Source organism: Brassica napus, chromosome C7 (genome assembly GCF_020379485.1).
Source record: "Brassica napus cultivar Da-Ae chromosome C7, Da-Ae, whole genome shotgun sequence".
NCBI lineage: Eukaryota > Viridiplantae > Streptophyta > Magnoliopsida > Brassicales > Brassicaceae > Brassica > Brassica napus.
Window position 1 is genome coordinate 5,145,755 of NC_063450.1, and position 5,343 is coordinate 5,151,097.

Sequence of the window (5,343 nt, forward strand, 5' to 3'; positions counted from 1 at the left end):
AATTTATATTTTTTATGAAAATATAATTGGTAAATTAACGTGGTTTTAGAAAAATAAAAGATGTGTATAAACATTTGTAGCATTTACCAATTCTACAATATTTTTATTGGAATTTTTACAACTAAGAACACATTTTAACTTTCTAATTACATGTGAAATAACATTGTGCTTAAGACACACATTTGCTGTGTTGTTTGTCTTTTCTACCTTTCATCTCATCTAACTATACAACTAAGTTTTCTTTTAACTACATCATTAATATTTATTTACTAGATTAAGATCCGCGCTTTGCGCGGGATAAACATTATATATATAAATTATTTAATGTATTATATGTTCTTACATATTATGAAATAATAAATATATATTGAATAATTAAAAATTAGTAACTATTACATATATAATTAAATTGGTGCGAACGTACAAATCAATTTTATTAATCCAAACGATTTTTTTTTAAAAATTTGATAGGATATGTAATTAAATTTAAATGATATTAACATACATAGTATATTTTTAATATTAATGTCTATTAAATGATGTTTTCTACTCGTATGTTTTTTTATCATGTGTATCTTTAATAGCAAAAACTTTAAATTATTGATAACAAAATTTTCATTGTAGGATTAATAATTTTAGTAATTTATAATTTAAAAAAATTAATCAATGTTTGTTCAAAACTTTTATAAAAAAAAATTATTCAAAGTAAATTTTGAAATTAAAATATTTATTTATTCAATATGGTTTATAGTTTAATTTATAATGATATATATACATATATATTTTAAATATTAATGATTAATTAAATTATACTTTTATTTATATGATTTTGTAATCATTTGTATTTTGTCATAACAAAAATTTTAAACCATGGATCGTAAAATTTGAATGTGAGACTTTTAACAGTTTTAGTAATTTATAGTCGTTTTTTAAAATTCAAAATATAACATATACAGAAAAATCTATATTTTTATAATACGGTTATTGTGATTTTTTTAAATTATTTTAATAGTTTAAAATTAAACAAATTTGATAGAAGATACATTTTTTTATCAGATCTTTATTATTCAAAATCATTAATTGTCATATATACTTTAGCCACATTAGGCAATTCCGTAATCTTTATTTAAGAAAATAATAAATGACATTAATAATAAATTTATGGTTAGTTTAATAAAAAGCTTATTATATAATTAGATGGACCAACATATTTCTCTAATAATTCTAAGAATCATCCTAGTGATGACACGTGTCTACAAAAAGAAGTTGTAATGTTTCACAAATAATATATAGGGGATTTTGAAATGGTTACACCCGAATTAAAAAGTCTTATCTCTCTCTTATCTCAAATTCACTTTTCTCAAATCTATCTCATTCGATTTGATCTCTTAGCTCATTGATCGTATCAAAATCCGAAACCAATGTCGTGTTCCTCTCGACGAAAGAAAGCCGTAACTTTCAACCATGCCTCAAACGGAGTTCGGACGCGTCCGTAATCGCCACAAGAAGCTTCGCCAAATTAACCATTTTCTCTACTTTCAAATAGAATTTAGACTCGATATCTCAGCTCATTGATTGTATCAAAAGTCCAAGATACCATTGTGTTCCTCACAACGAAATGAAGCCGTAGTTGCCCTGCCGACTATGCCTCAAAAAGAGATCGGATGCGCCTGTAATCACCGTGAGATGCTTCACCGGAATCAACTTTTTCTCTACTTTTGAATAAAATTTTGACTCGATCACTAAACTCGTTGATCGTATCAAAAATCCAATACCATCACCATGTTCCTCTCAATGAAGCTGTAGCCACCGACCATGCATCAAATGGAGCTTGGACGCGCCTATAATCGCCATGAAAAGCTTTGCTAGAATCATCACCAAGTCACCACGGGAACCATTAAAGTCTCTGGTAAGTCACATCCATGACTTCAGAGAATCAACTCGGTCATAATCCATCACATTGTTGCATTAAGCTATTTACAGATCCAAAGATTGGTAAAGTCTATAAATATTTAACTGTCTGTAAGGTTTTGTTTGGTGGACTACATCAACACTGAGGATTTTGAGAATGTGTTGATGTTGGTGCGTTGTTATTCACAACATATATATCTACATTTTCTCTATCCATAATATACATGTCCTCATTTTCACTGTCCACAAACACTTAATCCATAAATCTGTTTTTTTTTTTGTGTTTTCGTCCGTATATTTTATACAACTATTAAAAATAACAAGATGCATATAAGATATTCGACAAAATGTGTGTGAGAATAACTTCTATATTCATAAATTTGTTTGTCCACAACTAACATGTCCACAATTTATCTCATCTACACTTTTTCTGTCCATAACTAGTTTGTCCACGATTTCTACATTTATTCATATGTATAAATATAAAATTATAAAAATATATATGAAAATAGATATTAAAATATAGAAAACAAAATATTACAATTGTATCCAATTTATTTAATTATATATTCTCAGTTTTGAAAAACAAGCAATAGAGAAATAAGGAGTAAACTAATAATAATAAAAGAAATTTAAAAATGAACTTAAAAGAACACTACCAATCAAAAATATTTTTAGCTTGTAAGGAGGCATTCTCTTCTAAAACAATTCCCTAGGTTTAATGAAAGTGCTCTCCAAACATATATTGTCTAACAATGTAAAGAAAGACGATAAAGTGTCTTATAGAATAAGAAAAATTTACCACCCAAGACACTTTATGAGTTATCAATTACTCTCTTAGACACAACTTGTAAGACCCGATCATGGATTCCTCAATCCAACCAGACTGCGGCTTACCTAACGTTCTATCTAATTTGATTCCTTTACTTCTCATTTCAAGTGTAATATTTTTCTTTTATGTGACAACCCGTCTTGCGGACCCCAGATTTCAGAGCGCTGCAGCGCACTGACCCTAACCCCTCACCGTGGGAGGAAACGCCTCCACATCCACCGGTAGGTTATTGATGCGCTTGGCGTTACTCGAACCCAAAATCTCACCCTTTAACAACTCCCCCACAGGACAAGCTGTCACCAATTGAACTTATCAGAGTTTTGAGGTTTATCAAATCATACATAGACAATCAGATTCAAGTAAAGGCAAATAGTTATTTCATAGATAGTAATGAGATCCATACATCATCCATTCGTTCATAATACTAGTTTACATACTTAGTCAATCATAAGTTCACAGTTTGCACAATAGGCTATCAATACTTCACACTTATCAACAATGACCCAATCACCACACATCGTCCCATGGCTAGAGCCCTCACGGTGCCTTTCCTTTACCACGGTCCAAGTCTGTACCTGAAACCAAACACATCACAAGCACACAAGCATATGATCATATAACCTAACACAGGGTTCTATCAATGCATAGTTTGGTTCCTAGAATTTCCTAATCGACATCTATCCAATCAGTTCATCAATCAAGCGGCCATACTCAGATTCTCGCAAGAACCAGGCACGCCAAGACAAGGCCTCAAGCGGATCACACCCAAGGCGATTTAGATCATCCGATCATCCCTTGGTGTGTCCGAACATGCCTAAGTCCGGCCAAGGGCCTAGGACTTGATTCCAAACTGGCCAAGGGCCAAGGTTCAGTCTTTGTACATCAGATCAACCCAATACAACATAATATAAAGAGAGAAACACGATTAGAAACTAGTAGTATGAACGAATGGATGATGTATGGATCTCATTTACTATCTATGAAATAACGATTTGCCTTTACTTGAATCTGATTGTCTATGTATGATTTGATAAACCTCAAAACTCTGATAAATTATAAGAAAAATATTACACTTGAATTGAGAAGTAAAGGAATCAAATTAGATAGAACGGTTAGGTAAGCCGCGGTCTGGTTGGATTGAGGAATCCAGAATCGGGTCTTACACAATTGACTTTGTATACACATTATGCATGGGTAAAGACACAAAACCCATGGCCTTAACCAAACTAAACTTTCTCAACTTTTCTCGTTGTATGAATGAGATCAACTGACACACACACACTCTCTCTAACACGTGCAAAATTCCTTGACTAATATAAACCTAATCCCACACAAAGCTCAATCGTCTTCGCTTTTGCTCACCCCTAGATTCCCGATGCTTCCTTCAAATCCAGAAAAAATATTCCCAGATCCAGAAGCGAGATAGCGAGATGAATCTAGAAGCGACACGACAAGGATCTCTGTCATTGATGCCGCAGCTTCAATGGCAAGTGTATTGGGAGAGGGATGAAGAAGCTGGAGGAGAGGGAGGGGCGAGCATGTCGGAGCTCCGGTGTGGAAAGGACGACGCAGCAGGGATTTGTCTAAGATCCTCACCGTTCTAATCTAGTGACTGGAATTTGTCTGGTAATTGGCTGGATCTCCAACACGTTCTAACAAGTTGTCAAGAATCTTTAATACCGGCAGGGATTTTTCATTGGACTTCTTTGGATTCAGCTAATAGCTTGTTTATGTATTTATGATCATATACATTGTTCCTTCTGATACATATACTTGTTCAGTTTGTGGAGAAATATTATAGACTTGTGGATACGAGGAGGAGAAGAAGATCAACTGTCCACAGTCCTTGTGTCCATATTCATCCTGTCTACATGTTCTATGTCCAAGCTTCTCCAATATCCAAGTTTTTTTTTCAAAGAAAACTCATATGAGTGTTCTAACTAAACTCACAATATTTCATTGTAAGATCTGCACATATCCACATTTTTATTGCATTGTGGATATGAGAAGGAGAAGAAGATCAACTGTCCACGGTCCTTGTGTCCACATTTATCTATGTTCCACATTTATCTATGTTCTAACTAAATTCACAATATTGCATTGTAAGGCATGTGCATATCCACATTTTTATGTCCACATATTTTATGTCCCCAATTTTTTAATATATTTGTTGAAATATACAATATATATATATATATATATATATTTTTTAATGTAATATTTTTTTTATATCTCAAAATTGAGAAAAAGCAAATAGAAACTTGAGATGGAAGAATAATAAGAATATAAAATAAAATAAACTAACTAAGCTAATTGTTGTTGTTTGACGTTGATATTTACTCTAACCAAAAGAATTTAGTTGCTTTTAGCCAACCAGAAAGAATCAAAGTGTTGGGCGTGAGAAGTAAAATGGTTCGAAAAGCGCCAGCTGTCCAGAAAAAGTGTGTCTTCCGCTGATTCTTTAATGCATTCATCTTTATTCCATTATAGAAGGCGCCATAGAAATATTTTTGTTAATGCACTCATCTTTATTTCATTATACAAGGCGTCCTATGAATGTTTTCGTTGTTCCATTTTATTTGACATTTCAAAACTTTATA